This window comes from Apis mellifera, linkage group LG1 (assembly GCF_003254395.2).
Source record: "Apis mellifera strain DH4 linkage group LG1, Amel_HAv3.1, whole genome shotgun sequence".
NCBI classification, from domain to species: domain Eukaryota; kingdom Metazoa; phylum Arthropoda; class Insecta; order Hymenoptera; family Apidae; genus Apis; species Apis mellifera.
Genome location: NC_037638.1, coordinates 16,805,959 through 16,832,086, shown reverse-complemented (window position 1 = coordinate 16,832,086; position 26,128 = coordinate 16,805,959). Strand labels below are relative to the sequence as shown.

General features: G+C 37.8%; 1 protein-coding gene across 6 annotated transcripts in view; it reads left to right on the top strand.

Moving 5' to 3' along the window:
* The window catches only part of LOC551558 (trichohyalin), a 115,094-nt gene that overhangs the window by 67,770 nt on the left and 21,196 nt on the right, over positions 1 to 26,128 (top strand). For 3 of the 6 annotated variants that reach the window (XM_006571022.3, XM_016914932.2, XM_006571021.3), the window contains exon 2: positions 14,922 to 14,982. The exons of the other annotated variants lie outside the window; for them this stretch is intronic. The gene's annotated coding sequence lies outside the window, so the exon portion shown is untranslated. The remainder of the gene's footprint in view (positions 1 to 14,921; positions 14,983 to 26,128) is intronic. 6 annotated transcript variants of the gene reach the window in all.

Below are 26,128 nucleotides of genomic sequence, written 5' to 3'. Positions count from 1 at the left end.
TACTTTTTCTTTTTTTTTATTCATAACGAGATATTTTCACGGATATTTAGAACGATTTAGATGGACACGAACCTTTCTCGTGAACGTTTCTCCTTTTCTCGACTTGCTCGAGTACTTATTGGGAATAGGAATCGATATATCAGCTGTCACAATACCGATATCGAGCCGATATTCGCGATAAGTCGAATCGAAATCGTTGGAATCATTATCGAATCATTGGGTGGATATAGGAATCGAATTTCGTATCATTCGAGTTTGAGGATAAACAGGATAATAAAGATTTATTGTCAAGAGAGTAAAATTCAAAATTTTATCGAATTACCATTGTTTTAATAAATTTTCAAACTTTTTAATTTGATACGATATTCTTACACGTTTTAATATCGATTAAAATATCATTATTCTTCGGTAAGAATCAATGATTGAATCAATCGTTGGTTCTTAGCGTTTCTCTCGGGAGAGGAAAGAGGTCGGTTAAAGGAAACAGTAAAAGTTTTTCGTAGAAAGGATGGAACTCGTGATTGGCTGGGAATGAACGTGTGCGCGTATGAACGCGTGTCGTATATAAAGGAATTCCCCGTTTAATTGAAATACAATTATAATACAGCGGATCTTCAAATTGGTAATTATATGGTAGATTAATTCGTTTAGGTTGAAAGAGTGCGCACAAGTATCCGTGAATTCCACTTCGTTCGATAGTTTTGCCGGGGAAAAGACATACAATTCTATCGAATGGAAAGGTTTTTCGCTTGACGATACACCGTCCAGCGGAAAAGTTAACGAAGAAGGTTAAAATATACCGATAATTTAAGATGATTGGTGTCGTTGATCATTGAGAGAAAGAGAGAGAGAGAGAAATGAATAATGGTCGTCGAGGAGAAACGAATAAAGACACGATAGAATTTACTTGAACTTGTAACAGTTTGTTAAACTGGCCACGTTTCTTGGTACGTTATCACGATACTTTCGTTCTGAGAAAAGTTAACGTTGAATCGTTATTATACATCTTATATAACGCTATATATAACCACGTATATAATAGTCGTGAATCATTTCGCGATATCTTTGTACCCATTTACTTGTTTCTTATCTTAAAGAAAAGATTTGTAACACAAATTCGATCCATTATTATCCCCGATTAATATCGATCCTTTGTCGATTTGTATAATAAGATGTTTCTTTTTCCTTTTTTTTTATTTCAATGAAATATTGTAAAAAAAATTGTGTCGAGAGGTAGGTAGATAAAAGACAAAAGGTTTCTATTCAAATGTTAATTTCTATTATCACCAGTGCAGGGTATATCTACGCGACGTTCAAAATTACAGCTGTCATTTTCAAACGATTCACAAGTTCCTCTTCACCGTTCTATAAATCTCTTTCAAGATACAGTTATATTTTTCTTTAAAAAGGATTATCTTCAATTCCCCTCTCGAACTATTTAAAAAAATTATTGTCGCAAAGAGATTTCTTTTTGAAATTCGCAAAATTCTTCTTCTTTAATATTTCACGGGGGAAAAATTGTGTTTTACGAACGATTATAGGAAATGCTTTTACGAGTGTACGGGATGCGCTAAAAAAGACGTGCAAAGCCGTCCTCCTCTGACACTATCGTGAACCGTAAATCACTTAGTAACCAGAAACCCTTTAGGCACGTGCGTCACGTACACGCGTAGCGACAACGTCGAGCAATTAGTTTCCGTCTTTCGTGGTGACGTGTAATGGTATATTGCGAGTAACTTCGAATTTTGGTTAAGTTTTCTTTTCTTCTTTACTTTGAATAATTCATGCCATACTTTTGAGATATAGAATCCTTTGGATCTTAGGATAGATTTTTTGGAATTAACACGATGATAATATTTTTCTATTTTACATCCAATTTTTAAGCATCTCAAAATATTAAATGCACAATTTCAATCGTATAGGAATTTGTTTTGACGTGAATCTTTCATCGTTATATGCAAATGTTGCGTCATTTTGCACACGCGAAAGAAGAAAGTCGTTCGTTTGGCACATTAGTGACTGGCAATTCGCCTTTGCCGCATCACGTCGAGAAAAACAGGAAATAAGAGGAAATTCAATGCACACAGGAGTTATATCATTTATTATCTTGAATAATTGATCCAAAGCTTCGATACACGATCTTTACTCGAACGATGGACGAATTGTCGCCATTATGAAAATTAGAAGCAAAGAATCGAAGTTAGACATTCGAGGATATATCAACGTACGTGCGTGGGATGAAGATCTGTCAAAAGTTGGATGAAACGAAAGAGGAGTAAAATGAGTGAAATTGGTTCCAACATAAAACGAGGATTTTTAGAATTGAATAGGAGAGGAGACGGAAAATCGAATCGTCACGAATGGTACATCGATGCGGTCATAAATATTTTTTACTGCGTATCCTTCCTATTATATCCTACCTGTACTTACCGACATATAACGCCATTATTCTTTGCGCAACAGCTATATAACAGGGAACAGAAATTAAATTCAACGGCGAACAAGCAATATACGATAATAAATATAATACAAATACGGTCCAATATCGCTTGTTTTCCCTTGGAAGCGTCTACCTATTTATTTATTTATTTCTTCCTTTTTTTTTTTTCCTATCCATCGATATTTTCACACCATCTTAAAATCCTCATCGATCGTCACGAGTATAATTTAACAGTGGAGATCCGATCGTAAAAATTGTTGAAAGAAAATCGTCTTTCTGATCGATCTAATGAGATGCGGGACACGATGCTTCCACGAAGTTGGATAATACGAAGCCAATTGGAAGCCAATTGGAATGACGCGTGAGGATTTTTTTGTAACAATTTCTCTTCGTTTGTTGTTTTTGTTGGCGCAAAATGGCGCGTGAAGAAATGTTGGTCGTGCAAAGGATACGAATAGGATAATTAACGAGAAAAATCGTCGTTAACGTCGAGAAACTCGAAATCCTCTGCTGTAATTTCGACTTCCGTTTCCATCGATGGATGAGGAAAATTGGGGAAATTACCCGAGAAAATATCGGCTTGGATTTTTTCTTTTTTTTATAAAGATTCTTGCAATCAAAATTCCAGACGATTCAAGAAACTTAAGATTTTATTTCTTAAAGATACGTGTCGTTTATTAATTATTTTATTAGAAATATCTTTGGAAAGTAAAACTAGAATTGCAATTTCTTTTTTTCTTTTTTGATCTTGAAATGGAATTTATATTAATCTCAAGTTTATTGCCGTTTGATTTATAGAAGTATATCCTTATCAGGTTGCAACGCGTTCATATTGAAATGAACGAGTGACGTATGCGACAATAAACGCCACGTATTGTACACCATGTTGAATAACAGATACTCTGTATTAGCGGAGTAACGAGAAATGCGTACGATTACGCGGAATACTTTGGTAAATCTTCTGGGGCGGTGACGGGAGCAGAAGCAATTTAGATTGGAATTTTCTTCCATTTGTCACGTGTGTGTAGGTTTTAAATTTAACGATGAATAATGTTGAGCTTGAGGTAATGGCACTCTTGTCGCGAGTTGAAAGTTGAAAGTAAAAACTTTCGAGCTTGGATTATGGCACATTAAAAAATTTTTAAGGATATTTTTCAATAATGCATTATTGCGCGAACTTGAAATAATACCAGCTACGAATTTCAGCTTTGATTTATCGAACGACGATAGTTTATTGATACTGGAGGGAATGTTAAATCATAGCAGATCGAGCATTAGCTTATCAAATTGCACAATTGTATATCTATTAATCTATATATCCTACAGGCATTATAATTTCAGCGAGGCAAATTAACTTTTTTCGACAACTCAATGAAAGAAAATTTCCTGCTAGATTTATTTATTTATTTTCTGTCCATTTCTCGTCTGTCATTTTGAAACTCCATTATTTATTATCTTTCTCTTTACAACAAAAGTAAAAACTCTTTACAACATTTTAAAAACCTACGACACTGGCGCAACACTTTATTTACTCAACCTGTATAGAAGAAGGATATAAAATCTCAAAGGAAATTCATTACTTCCCTGTACTTTCACAAAAAGAGGGAACCTTTTACGCCAGTGTTTTTCAAATGACCTCCCACCTCCCTCAAATGACCCGAACACTTTTCGTGTTTCGAACGAGAATCGAGCAAGAAAAACGCGAGACAACTCGTCAAGGATCAATCTTATTACAATTCCAGTTTATCGTCGCCACGAAAACAGCTCTCAAAACAGCTCTATTAATTATTGCTTCCAAATTCGTTTCCCAATTGGTCACAATTTTACCAAGAGGAATCCAGCCTCCTTTCAACGTGATTTACTCGTGTCTCTTTATTGGCCGTCGATACGCGTGTGGTTGCAAACGAGGCGAACGATGGCGTCCCGCAGAGCGAGAAAGTCCCGATCGCGGAACGAGTGACGAAATGGCAAAAAAGTTGGAAGATTTTAACGATCGCACGTGCAGCGTGCAATACGATGCAACGAGGTTTAACGATGTTCCCGTTAATCCGCTCCTTTCGACCATGGGATCACGCACGGTTCAAATTCCATTTTTCTCTCGAGGGAAACGGCTTCTCGCCTAACGATTCAAGCTTTGAAAGGATGGACCAGTTTCTCGAAGAAATATGGATCTTCGGTTTTTGAACTTTTCCTCGTGGAATATTGAGAAATTAAGATATGAATAAAATTGTGAAATTCGATAAATAAGAAATATTCAATTTTTGGAGATAAGATACTTCGAGTTTTATCAATTTTTTTTAAAAATCGTGTATTGCTCCCTGATGATGAATTTTCAATTTGATCTCAGCTCGTTCAAAGTTTGTTCACCCGAATGTATAAACCTTGAATTACAAATCATTATTGGAGCAAAGTGGAGCAGTTATCGATCGATTTTCCAAGGAATAATTTTACTTAAAGGTGATATTAATTTGAAACGTTGTTCATTCCCATCACGAGCCAGCTCTCTCTCTCTCGAAACTCTTCTCGCGCGATAATGTTATTCGAGGAGAGATTGTTAAGCGCGAAATAGTAATCTCGCGATGCGAGTTTTATGCGAAAGTGATATTATAATTCGAGGCTGACTCGCGCCGGAAAGGCTCCCCTTTGTTACCCTTGCGTCCAATTTTACGACGTCCGCCCACGGAATACATTAACATTCGCATTACATCGTCATTATCTCTGTCATTCCGCGGTGCCATTACCATTATTACTTGGATCCTTGTCGGATCATTATCAAGTATTACAAGGCGCGCGCGCGTTCCCCTCGTGGGAAGAATAGATTGTAAAGTTTGTATCCCTTCGTTCCTCGATCTCGTGTCCACGCTGATTTACTTTATGCCTTTCACTGTCGTCGATCTCTGTCGTCAAATTAGACGATGCAGCCTTTGCACGAGGAAATGATTTTTCTCGTTCCAAATCGATCGTCATTCGAGGAATCTCTCTGGATTAGAAAGTTAGATTTTGAGGAATATTAAGAAAATTAATTTCTAAATTCTTTCGCATATCTTCAAAATATCTAACTTTGAATAATTCATTCAATGTCTAAGATTGTATTCCCAATCCGGTGATCGATTTAATCGATTTATGGATTGTCATTCGGACGGCAGCAAAGCAGTCTTCTATCTAAGTTGCGTTAACATTCGACCTTGTTGGATGAATTCAAGGCCAGGGATCGATATCTAACTTTTAACACTTTGAATAATTCATTCAAAGTCTAAGATTGTATTCCCAATTCCGTGATCGATTTAATCAATTTATGGATTGCCATTCGGACGGCAGAAAAGCAGTCTTCTATCTAAGTTGCGCTAACATTCGACCTTCTTGGATGAATTCAAGGCCAGGGATCGTCGGAAGGCCGCGTCTCGTTCCGCGAGAGAGATGATATTCGTAGGTAGATTCACCCGGATGAACTTAAACCTCTACGCTCCCTCGTCGTCGAAGGTGGAATATCCTCCAGTCACGTAGAACTTATGTAACGTGGACGCTTATGCGCGTATATATCGCCTCCTCTCCAACCTACTCGAATAATTAATAGCTCGAGTAATTCTCTAAAAGCCTCTCTCCATTGCTTCCTTTCACCTTCTCCTTCCCTCCTTTCTCTCTCTCTTTCTTCTTTTTCCTCTCCGTCCATTTTTGGCGATCTCTCTTCTGTTTCTTAATCCCTACTTTTACGTACGTTGTTTTATTTCTTTTTTTAAAGGGTGATCGAACGTATCTCTCGAGAGACAATCCAATTGCCGCATTCGCCTCGTAATTGAATCGAAGACATCCTCACGATCCGCGTAATTTACGAGTGGTTGATAGATCGTGATCTTGGAGAACGAGGAGAGAGGAGCGAATATGAGGATTACCCGCGTGGAATGTCCTTGCAAGGCTCTAAATCATCGAGTCGTGGCTTCTTAATCGATTCCGCCGAGGGTAACGCCGAGAGTTACTCTTTGCCTTTTTGTTTCGTCTTTCGGTCGTCGTGTTTTTCGTTGTTGTATGTAGATCGTCGTGTGTGTATGCGTGTATGTGTGTGTGTGGAATGGAAATTGCGGCAAACCCCGCGATGATCGCTGGCATAATCGATAATTGATTTTAATCAAAGGTATCGATTGGGTTGTATTGTATCAATTTTATTCCGAGGTTATTTCTCCCTGTCGATGCGATATTTGTTAAAATATTGGCAAATTGAAACGTAAGATAACGTCTCGTTCCGTGGAATAAAGAAACGAAAACAGTTTAGATCGGCGAGTGTTGCGATTAATCGTAATTAAACGTAATAATCGTTGGAACGGTTAAATTTATCACGCTGATCGATTTCCACTTTTCTGGTACCCTTTGGAATAATCGTGTTTGACATTCGTTCGACGTCTATAAGATTTCCGTTACAATTTCTACGTAAAAACGTCATTTTTTCTTTATCGCTTTCCTTTCCTTTCCTTTTTTCGCCTTTCGCGAGCGATTAAACTTGTGGCCTTCTTCCGTTGGTGCAAAACCTGAACAATTTTTTGATTATTTATTATTTATCTCGAAGCCTTTGATCGTGTTATATCGTATCAAATTTTTTTTCTCATTTTATCAACTATGATATCCATAATTTTAATCAGAAGTAGTAGAAAGCAAAGAAACTAAAGTAGATTAGAATTAATAGAATAGACACGTTTTAGACGAATTAAAAATCATCATCTTTCAAAAATTAGATGGACAAATTAATGGAGAAAAATTCTTCAACGCAGTTCCTTTCAACCGAAGATGTAAAAACCATCGGCAAAATTCTTTATAATTAAACCTGTTCAACGCTCTTTTTTTTCTTTTTTTTTTATTTTTTTCTATCCTCTCCTCGACGTTCGCGTCACGTAAAATTACTCTCGATGCAGAAAAGAAGAGTTGGAAAAGGGGCGTGTCGAGTCGATCGCTATGCAAAGTAACAAGGCTGCTGTATCGAAGCCTTGCGACGCCTCGCATACGCAAAGCGAGTGCAGTTGCGTTTCTTTTCGACGATACGTAAAAAGGGAGGAAAAATACGGATGGCAGAAATTGAGTGAGTGACGTGCAGACTCGATTACGTCCTTGCAAACACTCTTCGGAGGCTGGTTTATCCGTCTTTTCTTTTTTCGCCAGCCGGTTTCTTCTCTTTCTCGGCCGAGCTGTTAAGCCGATTAACCCAGATTTGTACCTACGGCACGCGTAGGATTATCACGTTACGTTCAATATTGCTAATGCACGTGGACAGTTTTTCTTCTTCTTCTTCTTCTCTCTCCCTTTTTTCAATCAACATCAGGAAATCCCCTTGACAAGTTGCTACCTTTTCCTTCCCCTCCTACTTATAATACTTTCCTTCTAAAAAAATATTCGCACAGTTGTGAAAAAAGAATTTAATCGTCGTTTAAATAGATGAATCACCGCTTAATTATATCCCTTCCAATTAATCCGAATATATATATATATATATATATATATATTCAAATTTTATAGCCCCTTCCCAACAACTCGTAAAATTAACGTCTTCTTCACGATTCCATTCCGTTTTACGATTTCCATAAATTCCCGACCAATTCTCCCCTACCTTAACTCCTACAAACCTTTCTCTCTCTCTCTCTCTCAAATAGTTAGCCAATTGTCTTACCGATGAATGGTATCTAGTCATCTTCGTGGTTGGACGATGAGCTGGAAGGAAGGGATTTTTTTTTTCCCCCTTTTCTTTTATCGAAACGTGGCGAAATTCCCTAACGAGCGGTTGCGCAATCGCTGCCGCGCCATTGGTCACGACAGTTTCGCTACCGAGTTGTGCAGCGGGGGACATAAAGCTGTCCTTTGCCAATTGAATAGCGAGATAGTCGGCCGCCGCTCGACTCGACTATCTGATCGTCACGCTGTTACGTTCCGTTCCGTAGATCTCGCCGCGCCTCTATAAACCCTTCCTCGTATAATTCCCTGAAAGCGTTCATTCTCTCCGATCAACTCCGTCGTACATGATGGAAGAGGTTTGCCTAGGTTCCACTCTTGTTCTCGTCTCGATTATAAGCGTTGGTTTTGTTATAATTCTTCTGGACCACGGATTTTATTTTGAAAAGTAGTTGATTTGGACTCGTATAAAATATTTCTTTCGTTTCGATTCTCGTTTATTTTATCCTAATTGTTATAGTAGTCTTTCGTTGATTAAGAGAAGAGATACAAGGTTAATGATTTATTATGGATTATTATTATAGAAATCATCAAGAATCGAAAGCTGAAATTTGTTGGAAAGTTTTGAACAGTAACAAAATTCCTCGCGTCGCTAGAAAGTTGATGAAAAATAAATTAGCGAAATCGGGCGTCATTAACCACGGATTAATTCCCCGATTACGTGTAACGAGCCGTATCAAACATTTTAAAATGTCACGCGACTTTCACCTTAGCTTCCGAAAAACCTGGTTAAAAGGTGCGAGGAATTCGCTTGCAACGCGAAATGTATGCAGATTGAAATATCATCGGGTTCACGGATCGGAGGGAAACTCTCGTTAAATTTATCGGCCCAGGGATCCAATGTCTGTCTTTGGTTTCTCACCCCGGCATAATGATTTAATCGTTCAACGGCCATCGTCCTCCATCCGATTAACAGGTCCGTATTTCGCGGCATTATTAATGCGCAACGAGACGATTGTAACATTCTATTAAAGTCGTGGCAATAAATATCGCCCAGGTATCGCCGTTAATTCGTTTCTTTTTTTTTTTATAGACACGTAGAAAATACGAGTTTTGCCAGACTTGCGGCGAATGATTAGATTCCGGGCGAGTTCGAGCAGGTTTCGATCGGTTTCTCTTAACCAAATGGCGGATAACGCACACCGTTGGAGACCAATTAACGCATTGCCGTTAATCGTTGCTATTTATGTCTATCCTTGATGTTTCAAGAATCTAAGAAGTGATTTTTCTTTTTCCACCGACAAATATATGGATTCGTTTCGATGAAGGAAAGAGAAGGAATAGTATGCGTTTTCGAAATTTCTATTATTGATACAGAAAGATTTTCAAGGAATACGAACTCTTCTTCTAATTTAGATATTAATGTTTCAAGAATCTAAGAAGTGTTTTTCTTTTTCCACCGACAAATATATGGATTCGTTTCGATAGAGAAGGAATAGTATGCGTTTTCGAAATTTCTATTATTGATATAGAAAGATTTTCAAGGAATACGAATTCTTCTTCTAATTTAGATATTGGTGTTTCAAGAATCCAAGAAGTGTTTTTCTTTTTCCACAAATATATGGATTCGTTTCGATGAAGGAAAGAGAAGGAATAGTATGCGTTTTCGAAATTTCTATTATTGATACAGAAAGATTTTCAAGGAATACGAACTCTTCTTCTAATTTAGATATTAATGTTTCAAGAATCCAAGAAGTGTTTTTCTTTTTCCACAAATATATGGATTCATTTCGATGAAGAAAAGAGAAGGAATAGTATGTGTTTTCGAAATTTCTATTATTGATACAGAAAGATTTTCAAGGAATACGAACTCTTCTTCTAATTTAGATATTAATGTTTCAAGAATCTAAGAAGTGTTTTTCTTTTTCCATCGACAAATATATGGATTCGTTTCGATGAAGGAAAGATTTTCAAGGAATACAAACTCTTCTTCTAATTTAGATCCTTGATAATTTTTGGAACAACTCGTAGAGATTGAATGTATATATAGATATCTTCCAAATTTTTAAAAAATTGTCAAGAAATATTATTCTTGATATACTTTCCCTGTTGTGGACAGATGCGAGATTTAGGAAGATTTACAGTCGTAAATCGGTTTGGAAGCGACATACTCAACCGTTCAACGAGAGAAGCTACTCTGAGAAGATTCTTCTGAATCTTTGGATTATAAATCACGGGGTATAAACGTATTATTGTCGGGTTAAGTGGATCATTAATATTCCCAGCATCCGTGAGAACGAACCATTAAAGGTAGATGGACGACACTCTTTCGTTGATGATGCGAAACAACGAGATATTATATCATCCGTTTTCATTGATATCCTTTCCAGATTTGATTTATTTTGTCTGGGTAACGAAAGGAAGAATGCGAAAAAAAAAAAGAAAAAGAAAAAAAAGGAGAGAGAGAGAAAGAGAAACGTTTAACACCTCCTCGATCATATCTATCCAGCTTATTTATCCAGAGGAATTTCGCTGGATCGGCGCGATTTATGTTCCCTTTCCCTGGCCGGTTATTTTATAACGTGGATCCGTGTAAAGATCCTCCTTGGCGTCGCAAATAAGTTATAAAACGAGGTGGAAACAACGGGTCGCGACAATCCATGCGATACTCTGTTGCACTGTTGTCGAGCCGTCGGGTGCACTGGAATTTTAATAGGATCTTTGATGCATCGTTTCCAAGCCGATTCATTGTGCCGAGGATAATGAAATTATTAAGCTCAATAGGATTCCCATTATATGATACAAAGGAACGAGGAGAATGGACGTTTTCTCTTTGATTAAATTTAATTATTTAAATCGCCTCTCCTATGCTGTCTTGCCGTGTATTCTCTACTGTTTAACAAAGGACATTATTTTTAATATTTTTTTAACACGGATCGTGTTTGATGAGCGATGAAATTTACTCGATTACTTTGACACGTTTTCGTCGTCCGTCCATTATCGTTTGTCTCCCCTCCCCTCCCAACTTGAGAAATCGAGTGTATATGTGTACAAATCGCGCAAATTTGCATCTAATTTATTTTCTTCTACTTTTTTTTTATATATACATATCGAAACGATTAAAAATTATCTTTCCATCTCTCATCTTCATCCATCGCTGTAAAGAGAAGACTTTTAGAAGACTAGCTTTAGATGAGAGAAAATTGACGTTCGATACGTTGATATATTTCACGCGTTAAAATGGATACGAGATTTATCTTTTTTCTCCCGTCGATATTTTTCGATAACACGTTAAGCGTTATTATGCGCCGCGTGTATTTTCGTCCCCATCGATCTCGCAACAAGAGGTCCACGACGATGGTTCGAGTCATCGCCGCGAACCGAAATAACTCGGAAGAACGAGCACGCACAATAATCCGGAGGAATCATCGTAACGCGAGGCGAATTATGATCGTAAATCTAGCAAGTTTTACGAGCCTCGCATTTTTACGATTATTGTTCGTCGTAAAGCCGCGGGTTGCCGCGTGTCGATGCGCCAACAAGTATTCATCCTAGACGCGCGTCCAATGTACGAATTTGTTCGAGTTTCCGGTAGCTGGGGACACAGTCGTTAAAACGGTCAGAAACCGGCCTCCTTCCTATGCGTTTCCACCGTGAAATATTGGATTGGATAATGAGAAACAATTTAATATCGTGCAGGAAAATCAATTTGGAGGACTGGAAACGTATAAGCGGTACATTATACACGCGTTTTATCCTAATTTATATAATTTCTTGTCAAATTGTTTGTGTGTTAATTCTCTGTGTTAACCTCGGTTTAATCCATATTTTTTTCCCCCTCAGATTCAAAAAACAGTTTATTTTCGCGAATAATTCTACGGAACACGTGTATCTTTTTTTTTGTTCCCTCGTAAATTGACGAGGGACTCGATAGAAGTGGATAGAAAGTAAAATTACGTTTCGAGTCATTTTAATTAACGAGTGTCACGATCTCTTAACTACGTTTCAAGAAGGATGCACGGATAAGCAACGGATTCAGAGAGTACTACGCGCGTGTGTGTGTATACCTCTGGGGCACTCGGTTAACCAACCTTTAACCTTAACCTTCTTATTTAGAGGAGCAAGGCAACGGGCAACTTTTAACATTTCTCTTCTTCTTTAGAAGCCAGCTTTCTAAACAATCTTGACCGCGTTCAACAAGAGAGATAACCCTGAAGTAACGTAAAATTCATTCTTCCCTTTTTACCCTTTCGTTCATTTCCGATATTCGAAGGAATCGCGGTGAAAGTGGCTCGAATCTTCGCAATCGTTCTCTCTGCTATCCAGTTTTTTCCACCGAGTTTTCGAGGAGGAAATATCGAAGTGGTGTATTTTCGAAATGGTCGATGGTTTTAATGGGGGGTGTTTATGGCGTTGAAGTGTGCACGATCGATTATCGATAGCCGCTGACACTCGCGTTCCATCTCGAACAATGGAATTTTCGAGTTGCGCCGAGTGGAGAAAGTGGTTCGGATCACGAGACGATTTTTAAGGTTCGTCGAGGTGACGCGATTCATTTCTCACGGATGCGCGGAAGTTGATGGCAAGCGAATGGCAATTTATCCTCGTTACGTTGGAGAATAATTGCATAATGAAGCAAAGATTAGAGAATGATATTATCCGAGTTAAACGCGGATTTACAATATTTATTGCAATTCGTATCATTATGAAATTAAAAGGTCAATAAAGTTTCGCAAGAAGGAGGATTAGATTAATCATACATAACGTTTACAAACAAACAAATTTTCCAACGCGAATTAAAAATCCTCCAATCTTTTTATCTTATCGGTTTCAATTTTTTAAAATGCTGAAAGTTGAAATAGCTAGGTGAAGGGGAAACACGTAATACGGTGGCTCTAACACGATAAGATAAAACAAAAACGAGAGCTAATAGCTTAGCTTGTTTCACGAACGGATAATAAGTATAAAATATTCACCGACCCGTCACAATATTTTACACGGTAAACAAACTCGAAACGCGTGCCGCCAAATAAACGAGTTTTCTTTTTCCATTCCCTTCCCACCATTAAATTATCGATATCTGTTAACACGTTGCGTTAACAAGAAAAATAATACAGTCTAGGAACACCAACACCTGTATTTATCAACCTTTAACACCTCCGATTTTTAAAGAATCGCTCCCGATATCCATAACTCGCGCGGCAGGTTTCGCTCGGAAGCGTCCAAGAATTTCGTCACGCGGCGAAAATAAACGGGCTCGAGCGAAACGGCGAGCGACGCTCGTATGTTCTCCATGGAGAATTTGAGTTACGTCGCGGAGAAAGTGACGATAATCGAGCCGATCCACGGAACGATTCTCACGGCTATGACGATAATAAATCGCCGCTACGATTTATGCCCAAGAATACATAACCATATATATATACAAGCATAACACATATTTGCACGCGTGTAAGTTTGAAAGAAGAGGAACAGTGTCTCGATACTTTACTTAAAAAATCTTGCTACTGTGCTCTTAAATGAACAATATACATATATAAGAATATTTGCATGTATATGCCTTTAATCAGAGAGAGAGAAGGGTGGAGGGTATGTGCATACACGTAGAACACGAGGCATCAGAGACAAAGAGAGAGAGAGAGGGCAGGAAGAGATCGGTGATTCGAGATGCCCCACTTTCTCGCGATGCAATTAACGTGGCCCGCCGCGCCGCTGCGATAACTGCATTATACGCGAGAGCGCAGCTCAGGGGCTTCCCCCGTCTGGTTTCGCGATCGCATACGCCGATACGCCGACGTCTCACGGACGATATGTACCCGTGAATAAGAGCAACCGTGCGCGATACGGATAGATAGATCCTTGGAATCGTTGCAAAAGTCGAATTGGCCGGAGGAATGGGTTCGAACCACTATCGAGTACATTCTTTTGAATTATTGGAAACGATTAATAAAAAATAAGATAGAGGAACGATTTTAAAGTGTACACGAGATCATAAGATCAATGGAATGCAAGAAAATTTTTCAAAATACAATTTCACCCTCCTTTTAACTATAGATTTGAGAAGAACGATTCATCTCGCGTTCCTTTCAACTCGGAGAATCGTGGCCAACGGAATTGTCGAATTGTCGAAACGTGCGATCTCCGCATACCCGATCCGGTATGCGGATTCGATGAAACGAACCCTTTGATACCGCGACTCTCGACTCGCTCTGCCTCGCCCTGGGTGGTTAATAGCGTGGCGTTCCGTGGCGTGCATGATTAGCGAGAAATTATATTTACGAGTACACGTGGGCGGCTTGGAATAAAGTCGATCACTCCCGCGAGGACTTCCGCGATGATCTTTCTGCGAGGGTGTGACGAGCCTCCCTCTCTCTCTCTCTCTCTTTCTCTCTGTTATCGATGATTTCCATCGCGGTTCTCGACAAGGATCGCTAGGAAACCCGAGTGGGCCAGGCTGGCCGATAAATTACAAACGCGGGACAACGCGGCGCGTGGACGAATCCCGGCGCGTAACGCAATAGTTCAGAGGAATTGATGGACGAGGGTGATTTATGCGTGGCCGCCGGAAACAAACTGTACTTTGAGCCGTGGTTAATTTGTTTACCATCGAATGCGCTTTGATATATATTTCTTCCACGCGCGCAATAATGCGTTTTTATAGTAAATTTCCTTTCTCCATTTAATTTCTGGTAATAAATATCTTGGAATTTGAGAATTTTTCTTTTTTTTCGTAGGATGAAATGAATGTTAATTCAAAGAGTTTGATATTGAAGAATATAAAAGAGAAGTTGTTTCTATCATACTAATGTTTCTTTGTTACTTTATGTTCCAGGTGAGTCGCGAACATTGTATACTCGAAACAACAAGCATCATCCGAAAAATCGATCCGTCCAGTAAGTAACAATATACGCACGTCACGATTTCTTAAAAATCATTTACAACATTAATTTTAGGAGAAATTAAAAATACGTATATCGTTTCCAATTATATCGTGCGATTAAATACCGCGTCAATTAATTTTAAAACTGAAATCACGACTGTAATGCTACTTGGAACCGTCTTAAATCAATCAAAATAACGAAACGAGTCGTAAAAACCACCCCTGCCCTTTCCAAGAGTCAAAAATCGATTTCCAACGAGGTGGATAAATACGCGCGGTGGCTGTCACGTAAATAACACGATCGTGTACGCAGAGCGTGCACACCACGCTCCTCGGCCGTGCAACGCGTCTAAAAACGGCGCCTCGATTCGCAAAAAGGGCCGACCTAACCGAAGCGGATAGCCCGCGCGGCGAAAGATACGCTCGAACGGATGCGTGGATCATCCGAGTGGAGACTTTCAGCATGATCCAACGGGAGGAAAAGAAAGAAAGAAAGAAGGAGGAGGAGGAGGGGGAGGAGGGGGAGGAGAGCCGACGCAAAGTCTCTCTCCTCTCTCTCTCTCTCCTCTCCTCTGGAAGGAAGAGGGCATCGCCCTGACCGTGACCTAGCCACCGCTCCTCGGGCGAACGCACACACGAACGCATCGACACACGTGTTGAGAGAGGCCGGCTGTGCTACGTAGGCAGAGTCTAGGGTACGAAACACGTTTTCCTTTCGATTCCTCTGGATTCGCGTTGTGAAATTTCGTTGGCGGGTTTCGAGTCGGGAATCGTTTTTAGAATTTCTCGCTCAATGTTGATGAATAATTTCTTACTCGCGAGACTTTAAAAGGAGTTTAAAAGTTCGCCAACGTAATTAGAATTTAAATTGATGGATATTGCCAGAGTAGTATTCTCTCGATTGCAATTTTGAAATGTTTAGGAGGAGGAGAAAGAAATCGTTGAATTATTCATTTCTTTTGTGCATCTTAATAAGAAAAGATTACCTAACACGCGATCGAAAGTAATGATATTTTTAAATACTATTTCCATAACAAAGGATCTTCTAAATTTTTATTTTTTTTTTTCTTTATTCATGTACGTATTATCCACGTGCGTCTTATCCATCGGAATTGAAATATTCCACGTTAATGGATCGAATATTTAAATATAATTAAACAAAAAAAAAAAAAGAGAGATACTCTAAGAAGTTTGTTCAATTTTATTCACAATTCAATCGAGAGAGAAAGAGAGAGAGAGTGTTACATATCTCAAAAAATATCAAAAACTCGATTCAGGAGATAAAAATTTTTTTGCATGGAATTTCTCCAACCTCTAAATGCCCCGACTCGTTAGGGTAAAATTTTTTTCCCGAGAATTCTGATAGTTCTAGACGTTTTATGCCCATCAGTGCATCTCTGCGGAGGCACGAAGAATAGCGTACACACGTGATCACGCGAATCGTGACGGGGAGCGTGTCTATCGTCGAGTCTCGGGGCAACGTTGTGTTGTTCGCGTGTGTTGGCCATCAGCGTGATTCCGCCGGCAGCGAAATCAAGCATCCCGATACCTTTGTCATTTTCCCTTCGAAGGGAAGAGGGAATAATCTATGATTCGTGATGGACGTTACCGTACAACCGTGTGTTCCACGTTGTATCTTCTCTCTAAACGATACTCGATAATAATCTCAGGAAGTGTCCGTAGTAATACGAATGTGTACGTAGTAAAAAAGAACGCGAATTCTCTCTTTCTCTCTCTCTCTCGAGCAGTGGAATGTGCCCGTATATAGTCAGACACGTGTGGATTACACGCGTTGCACATCCCTCCGGGGGAAGGGAAGGAATAAAAGGAAATATTTTTCGAATGGTTCGAGGATTCGTTATTACAGAGATTATAGAGTTTCTGGAAAACGAGTGTGTGTGTCAAGGTGGGGTGATACATCGAAAGTAGAATACGTTCGTAATTGGTCGGGCAGCGGGGATAACATCGCAGCAGAGCATTGTTATGTAATTATCGCGTTGTGACAACAAGCTGGGGGTAATAATCGCACCCATGATGCAACTGTAATAGCAAATATTGTTCCTTTCAGCGATACATCCGTTATATTGTTGTATCGTTAATAACATAACGCGATATACGGATCGATAGATCTCTAAACTCATCGTGTCGAAGTTCCCAATAATATTTCAACTTTTCGAAAAATTTATGAAAACGTTCACACAGATATCGTTATTATAACACGATACAAAATAAATTTTATTATAATTAATAACACGGAATTTTTCCACCATCGACAATTTAATCAGCGTAAATCCACTGATCCAATTAAATCCATTCGATATATCTTCCCTGGTCCGATATATAACTGGATCCATTCCTCCTGGATCTCTTTCCGTTCCCTTAATGCTGCTGGACCATTTCATTAATTTAACGTATCATTTCGTGTTGCTTCGAAGCAAGCAACCAAGAATTTCGAATTTCCTCCGTCGGAGGAGATTCTTCTTCTTCTTCTTTCCATGTTTTACGATCCCAGCGACCGATGTACCTATATCTACGTTCCCTTGGAATCGAAGGGTTGAACGGTGCATGATTTCGTGGCTTTCCTTTGGTTCGCGTGCAACGGTTAAATTGTAACGAACGAAATAGCGGAGAGCGCATAAAGAAAGGGAATTGAAACGCATGCGAGAATTTATGGTACATATATCTTTTCATTAAGGCGGTATTCGATGAACCCGAACACGAGGGCGTAACGCCAAGGCAACAACAACGATAACTCGCGCGAGATAAACTTTGTTGCACGCGCGTAGTCGACACGGTGTTGCAAACATTTTATGCTGCACGATATATTTACGATTCCTTAGTCTTTGAGCGATAATTCTTTTGCAAAATGTTGAAAATTTATTTTATTTATTTATTTTTTTCTCCCTTTCTTCCTTTTCTCCCTCCCCTTCTCGATAACTTTGTCGTAAATATTATCCGTTGTTGCGTACGTAGCAACGATACGTGAACGACATAATAAATAACTGTGGTTTGATATTTCTATTTGGTTATTATTTATGCAGTAAGAACTTGCTAGATTTATAGACTGTGCATGCGTAAACACACATATTTCCTCCTCGAAGTATTAACCGTGTTTGCAATATTTAATACTTATATGACATTTTGAAAGTAGTACATATTCTTTTACGATCAACACAACTCAACTCGAAGATACGATAATTAACAACCGGCAAGTAATCCTTTTCTTTTCCTTCCTTCTTTCTTTCTATTAAATTCTTCCATATCTTTTATCGATCGTATATATGTTGCTTAAATATTAAAAGAGAGAGAAACGTCAGATAAACATGATATAATATATAAAACCTCTCCTTCTTCATTTCATAAAGTTTAAATCATCCGATCATCCCCTATATTTTATAATCATCGTTCGAGAAACGATTATTAAATCCTTCTTTATTCTCCTCCTCTGTTCATAAAGAAGCTGTGTATCGATTATTTAATATATATATATATAACTCGGGGGAAAAATTTTCTCTCCGACTGTTCAGTCAATAAGTATCGTAAAGATTATATTTCCAGTAAATTTTATCGATAATGAGAAAAATTACACCGAGGAGGATACTGCCTCTCTCAGCGATGTAATTCGCACGCGTAGTTGATCGGTATGCGGTAGAAAAGTATCCACCGGTAAACACGCGGCACTACGTCATAACTATTAATATTTGCACGATATACCCACCAGGTCTCGAGGCCATATCGAGAGTAACTTTCGCCTCCTGCAATCTGGAACGTAGAATTCCAACCAATTAACCGGATGGAACTTAATAATACGTCAATTAGGAGATAATACTAGTCCTCGAATGGGTTTTCGGGAAAAATATTTGATTATTCGATTTAATTAACCGTTTAATTCGACAGATCTGTATGGATTCTGATTATCTGTTACGAAGAATTGCGGCTTCGTTGTTCCATAGACACGCAGATAATGGAAAAGCTGGTGGATAAACGATTTTGTCGATTTTTGTCAGATTTTTTTTTGATCTCTTATCAGAATATCAGACAGAGAATGATTCGACAAAGTCTCGAATAATCTAACAACGACGAGGTCGGCCGAATTTTCCATAAATTTTGATTATATTCCACCTTGAGAATTATTACGAATTCGAGTAGTAAAATCGGTGCGGACGATTAAAAATCGAATAGAGATAAGACAGGCAGTGCAAGCCGTGCACTGTTGTAGACGGATTACGAAATAAACATTAATTTTTCTTATATAGCAAACGATTTTAACGAGTTTCTAAGCCTCTACTTAAATTCGACGACGATGCAAGTTAGATAGTTGTGTGATAATCGTAAAATGGTATGACGTAGATTAATAAAAGACCCACTTGAGACCGTGAATTGTGTTAGCATAAAGTCACCGTTTTATGCATCATAAAATGTTACGGCATTTCTTCCAGGGGCACGTTTGCACGCCTGGCGAAAAAAAAAAGAAAGAAAGAAAGAAAGAAAGAAAGAAAGAGAGAAAGAAGAGGAAAAACGAAGAGGAAAAATGGGAACACGGATACATCGGTTTTCTTGCATGGATGGCATAGATCAGATCTCTTCGAGATTCGAGCTTACTCTGTAACGTTTCGTCGTTAAATTGGATAAAAAAGGAATTTGCGCAGATTGTTACCGCGAATCTCGAAGTATATTTAAGCAACCTTCTTAGAACGAAGCGGACTACTTTTTTAAATCGTTGCTATTGAATTATCCCTTACTCTTTTCTATAATATCAGAATTTTGAATTCCAAGAATGTTTTTACTTACATTAAAAAGTGATCAATTTGTGGACAGAAGAATGTAATGCGTCTTGTAAATACTTTGCAAATTGTCTAATACCCCCAATGAATGTTTGGCATTCCAATTAGAGGGATGAAAAATATAATGATTGAGGAAGATTTTAAAAATTCCAATGGATTGAGTTATGATTATTCAAAAGAAATATTATAAAGAATAATCGTTCAATCGATATATTTTCAGATTATCCTCTTTATCCTCATAGAAATTTCTTTTCAATATTTTCAAGCAAAAATATCTTGGATATATATATTTTTTAAACGATTTAAACGTAACTTGGTTACGTTTCGAAGTCGTAGTAACTTAATCTCTAAGAAGAGCACGTTGATTGTGGAGCTGATCCGAGCAGAGACGCGTGTAAATATCCTCATTAGTGGGGGCGTAAGAGCTTGGACGTTCCCCGGACCGTGACGAGTTCAAAGAGAGAGAGTTTCCAGATCGGTGATGTTCGCTACTCTTTGATTTCTTCTTGTTTCTTGACCTCTCTCGCAGCGTTGGCCTACATTGTACGTTGAGCGTTTTCTATTTAAAGATGAGCATATGAATAGTAGCTGTATACACACAGTTTCGTATCTTACGCGTTTTGTGATTATTTCAATTCTCGAGAGGATTCATGTATCATATGTTTCGGGATGTCGAGAGAAATCGAGAGGAGGTTTATTTTATTTTCACTTGTTCTTCGTTCATTCGTGAACGAATTGAAGTGTATGAAAATTTATAGATGTCTCGCGATATCTTGTTTCATTTGAGAAAAGGGATTAAAAATTATTCCCCCCTCTCGTTTCGATAAAGCATCGAGTGTAAGATAGTAAATCAACGATCGACACGATAAAGAAAATTTTACGATGGCGAAGTATCCTCGACGAGAAAAGAGAGAGAGAGAGAGAGAGAGAAAAAAAGGTCGGATGGAAGCTCGTTGCTCGTTTTTCTTGTCCCTCCGCATCGTCTACGAATCTCCCGTAGATTTCTTCCTCTCTTCCCTCTCCTTACTCTTGTTCTTTTTGTATCCCCTCGGATTCGTGGCGTATCTTAATGCACGGTACGTGTGCAATATGGCAATGTCGGCCCGTATATCGAGGGTTCATCGTGGGGCCGAAGGGGTCACGACCCAATCGCCAGAAATTCCTTTATCTTCATTCCTGCGTTTTTATTACACCCTCGCCGCCATCTCGCTACGTCGTCCGTTCGATGAACCTTAATTGCGAGTTGCCAGCAGTCTTTTGTTTTGCGTCGGGGAAGAATCCTCTTCGAAAAACGAACGCGAACCCCTTTCACACGATCGTGTCACGAACCGTGTGAAGAATTTGAATTTCCAAAAGGAAATGCTCCTCTTCTTTATTTTCCGTTTCTGTTGGATCATATCTCGCAATCGGTTTAAGATTTTAAGAGAAATTATCCTCGTGGATATCTGGATGAATATTTTATTGAGTTGGTAACATTGCGATAGTTTTTAAACAAAAAATAATCTTGTATTATTAATTATTATTGCTTTCAATAACACGTTATTTTAATTAGTTTTTTTAAGTTTAAATATCTTTTTTTTTTTTTTACGAAAGTAGATTTTTATGAAAATATTTTTACATATTGTTACGTATGCTTTACATAATACGTTATCCTTTTCTTCTTTTTGATTTATTAATTTGTTATTCTAATTCGATTTTCGAAATTCTCATCAAAATCTTTGCCTATAATTTTCAGCCTCGATTAAATTATAATCCCCAATTATCGTTCAACTGTTTTCATCTTCTCTTCCGGTGATTCCGAGATTTCCTCAATTTTCAATTTCCTGTCAGAAATCGTAATGACATTATTTCAATCTTGCGCGATTGAATTCCACCGGACTCTCGAAAGTGGATTCCCGAGCTCGAGGGGCCTTCCTTTCGATAATCGCGTATCGAGCCATTTAATCTTTACGGGGTGGGAGGGGAAGGGAGTGATGAATTCGTAATGCAAAAAGGTTCCCACAGGAATTAAATGGACGGAGCCAGAGCAAGGAGTATCGAGATTCTTGCGATTAGGAACGCGGAACGATACCGAGATTGAAAGACGGCGGAACGATAACTCGATTACCGTTAAAAACAACGCGGTTTACGTTACCCTCGGCATAAGAGAAGACGAATACTGTTACTCCGCCAAGGTTTGATGAATTGAAAAGAAAAGAAAAAAAAGAAAACGCGTTCGAGGCGCATCGTTGATCGAATATTCGAATATTATTCAGGGAATGAAATTGCGAAAGGGAAATTGAAATTTTCGAATGGGTAGAGTTTATTAGTTTATTGAACAAAATTAATTTGTTTTTAAAAATTTTTCTCGAATTGAAAAATCTGTATCGTTTCTTTTCTTTTCTTTTTTTAATTCTTCAATCAACGCAAATATTTGTCAACAATTAATCAACGAAAATTAATGCAAAATTATTCATTACGAGATATTAAAAAAATAATAACAATAAAAATTAACATATATATTATAAGAAGAAGCGGTAATAATTGTTTTTTTTTTTCCTTTTTTTAAATTGCAAACAATTAATTTAAAAATAAAACGTAAGTTTTAACAATAGGATAAGTTTCCAGATTTAATTATTATGTCTAATAATAGTTATAAGATTTATTATTATTCAATTATGAAGCTTGAATATTCAATTACCAAATATAAAATTCTCGTACTACTTAAATGATGTAAAAGAATTGAAATGTTACAAGTTGATGTTTAAAAGTCCTAACACGGATTTTTTTTTATTTCTTTCATTTATCGCGTTCAATAACTGTGACTACATATGCATTGCTTGTTACCTCAATGGAAATTACATTTATTCTTCAACAGGCGTGAAACAAGATATTTCACGTGAATTAACAGTTAGATCGTTAAATTCAAAGAAATTCTGAGGGCTATCGATGTTTATTGAAATCGAGGACTATAAAACGGATCGTGATCAAAAAAGAAGATCAAACGATCAATCAAGTCTCGACGCGAGAGATGTGTTACTTATATAGATATTTCGATCTTTATCTTAGTGATCTAGAGATTCAAAAACTGATTTAAAAATTTGATGAATGATTCAAACGATGAAAATTCGCGTGTATATAGAGCACAATAAACTAAAACGTGCAAGAAATCTCTTTGAGATTGTCCTCAGAGTAATATCATCGTGTTTTCATCATCCTCATCGTCTTGAATATAATGTTTCCTGGAAATATCTTTTCACCGCTAAATTCTTGACATTTTGTAATTCTCAAAATTTTGTTCTACAAGTGACATTTACAAGATTATATTTAAAAAATTAAAAATACATTGAACTTTTGAGGATTTGAAATTAAAAATTAATTATAATTGGAATCTCGTTTCAATAAATTTTAACGATGAATTCCATGGTCAAAGATTCGTACAATTGGTAAAAAACTATTGAACTCAATTCCCTAAGACACATTTTATCACGTAGAATTAACGACGCGTTTGCACTAGTACAAATAATACGATCATGTACGATTAGATAAATGATCTCAGGTGTAATTAAGGTTAGCTACGTGGCAATTAAAGAAGATCGCGATTGTACCGGTGTGTTGGCGTTTAGTCGACTCTTGTGACAGTTCATGAAATTAATAATGCTTCTTAATGATTGTACAGGATACATAAAAATGATAGACAATCCGAGTTATAGTTTGTTTTCTTCTTTGTCTCTCGATCTCGATTTCTCTTGAAGGATCTGATGATGGATCGGCAAAGAAACGAAGAAAGGAAAAATTGTGCGATTATGTAATCATTTATATAATAGCATTAGCATAATACTTAAATAATTCATCGCGTTTAAAAAGTAACAAAGGAAAAAAGAATAAATCGCTAATTTTTTCGTTTTCTTTAAAATATATTGCGAGAATGATGAAAGCTTTTTATATTATTATATAAAATAGAAACAAATTCCACGTTACGTAGAAATGCAAATATCATCATTTTATTTGATTAAAACGTTGATATACACGCGATAAATGTTATAGAACAAATTCATCGAGGAACAAAATACTTTGAAATATGAAAAATATCGCTGAAAATTTCGACAAAGATTTTATTCTAATGATCAAGAAATATATTTATTAATATAACTCACGCAATATATTTGTGAATAACGATTATACGATCAAATAATCATTTCTCGAGGTACGATTAAACTTTCTATCGTAATAATTTCGCGAAATAACGAAAACACGTCCAATTGCGAGGCTCGCGCAACGCCTATATAAATTTGAAAAGGGGAAAAAAGGGGAAAATATATCGAGAATAAAATACGAATATCACGATTCTCGTACTGTCCCATAAAATCTCGTATTCAGTCACAGTAGGTGTCTATAAAAACGCCGATTTTTTCCCAAGCGGGGATATACCAGAATAGATCGTAGCGCATTGGTATCGCGTGCATTGAACTGCGATTTAAAGCAGCCTGGTGCAAAGTACGCGCGAAACGATATAACTCGCGCTAAGTCGACTCTCGGTAGCTTTCATGTTTAAGGCATGAGTTAAGATCCTTGCCCCCTTACCCTTTCATCTTCTTAAGGCCGCGAGAGATCCCTCCTTCTATCCTCCCTCGCGCGATATCGCCACCACCACCATTGCCATTAATATCGAAAACGTTAAACGCAAATCTGCGTAATCTTCTTAGCCGCTATTCGCCACCAGGGCATTAACACCTCGTCGAGGTCTAACGAATATTTCCTCGAGCCGCGAATCTACCTTAATTCCTATCTATCCCGAGTTTTCCTCTCGCGTTTCATCCTTTTTCGTTTTCTATTATTAATTTATTATATTTCTATTATGAATCATGGATCATACGGTTTAAACGATATTCTAAGTATACGAAATGTTTTAATTCTCGTTTAATCGAGGATCCATCCATTATTGCGGGATATTTTTGAATTAAAAATTTCAATATATGTATTCTAATATATATATATCGCGTAACGGTCCACTGTCAAATAATAAAAGCCGGGAAGAAACGAGGTGTTCTCCATTTTCCCTCGACTTCGTTATCTCCATTGTGTACGTCGGTCTAGTTAAAATATCGAGGTTGCTTTCAGCGATCGGGAAAGATTAATGGACGATTTGTTTTATGAAACGTTATGGAATGAGAATTTTCGTTCGATAGAGCGTTTTCACGCGGAAAAGAAACCTGCAATCTCTGATAGCACCGATTTCGTTTGCTCGTTGGCGCGTGGAGAACATTGTCCGATGGAATTGGTTTCGGGGACGGGGAAGATAATCAGGTTAGGAAATTTCCAATACTCTATACTCGTTATTAAAGACGAATATGGTTTCTCTCCTGTTATCGGGATCAAGGTAATTCTGAACTTTATTCTAAGCTCTAACGGGTTTAACAATTGGAAACAGTCTCGCCGTGCTGTATCCTTATTTTTTTTTTCATTTTTTAAACCAACTTTTATTGTACTTTCTATTCAAAAACACGCAGGAACACTTATTTAAAATGCATTTACAGAAATTAAGAAAAAAACCATCGATACATTTATTATCAATCATCAAAAATTGGTAAAAAATAATCAATTTATCCCGTCGTAAGATTCATCGTAATATATTCATAAGAAATCACAAGTTATCTTTCTGCTCGCCCGGAAGAAGGATTGAAAAATTGAAAACGAATTTTCAAACGGGAGAGAAAGAGAGAGAGAGAGAGATATTCCGAAGCGAATGCAGGGAATGCACGCCGCGTGTATATGAGGACGCGTCATTTTTATAGCCCGTAGATAGATATACAGTTGCGTTGACCCGCAATGTCCATACGATCTACGCGAAAACGATCGCAAGAACGATCACAGTTATACGAGTCGCCGCGATACGAACGCTTTTCCGTGACTCGTTTACGAGCACATTGTACCTGGCATTCCGGGCGTACGCTCGCGGAAGAAACGTGTTCTCGGACGAGTCACTCCTCAGGAATCCCTTGGAGGCAAGTAAAACCGGCCTTGGACCTCCTTGAGGTCTCTTGTGTCAATATGCTGCGCCTGCCGGCCCTCCCTCCTCTTTGACATGCAGATCAGCCCTGCCAGAAGAAACAAACGTGCCTTGCCTTTCACGAGGCAGGGGATACATACAGGCGTTTACAGGCCGTCTCGGTGCTTACTGATTATTCCACTGTTTCGATCCGTAGGGAATGCGAAACACCATTGATCCCTTAAGTCTGCAATCCTTTTTTTTTTAACGTATCTTTATATTTAAATGCGTATAATTTCCTTTTTTTTTTTTTGCTTTTGAGAAGAAGAATATTATATATAAATTATATAACGAGGATTTTTTTTTTTTTTTAATGATGAAGGAGATTCTCGGAATTAAGTTTTACG